Below are 403 nucleotides of genomic sequence, written 5' to 3'. Positions count from 1 at the left end.
ATTGTATTAAAAGGTTTAAAAACATCATAGTATAACATGGCATGAAAATGCCCAAAAATGTCATAGTATAGTATGGCCTAAATTTTCAAAAAACGTCATAGTATAGTATGGCATAAAATATCAAAAAAATGTCATAGTATAGTACGGCATAAAAATTTCAAAAAACACCAGTTAGCGTTGCCAATTGACCTATTCTGCATGTCTTTGGAGATAAGAAGCGATATGGGCACTGGGAGAACACACAATCTTCACAAAGAAATTTCTATGTATAGTAGTATAGTATGGCACTAAAACGTCATAGTATAGTATGGCATAAATTTTCAAAAAACGTCATAGTATAGTAAGGCCTAAAAATCTAAAAAAAACCCATCATAGTATAGTATGGCATAAAAAGTCAAAAAAC

The 403-nt window shown here is 30.5% G+C and overlaps 1 protein-coding gene across 1 annotated transcript in view; it reads left to right on the top strand.

The window, feature by feature from the left end:
* Window positions 1-403, top strand: part of tmprss7 (transmembrane serine protease 7) — an 8,314-nt gene that overhangs the window by 7,344 nt on the left and 567 nt on the right. The gene's annotated exons all lie outside the window — the stretch shown is intronic.

The sequence above is a fragment of the Seriola lalandi genome, unplaced genomic scaffold, assembly GCF_002814215.2.
Source record: "Seriola lalandi dorsalis isolate HSWRI2012SDOR001 ecotype SW California unplaced genomic scaffold, Sedor1 jcf7180002054570, whole genome shotgun sequence".
Taxonomy (NCBI): domain Eukaryota; kingdom Metazoa; phylum Chordata; class Actinopteri; order Carangiformes; family Carangidae; genus Seriola; species Seriola lalandi.
The sequence above is the reverse complement of the archived record's forward strand: the minus strand, read 5'-3'. Positions and strand labels throughout refer to the sequence as shown.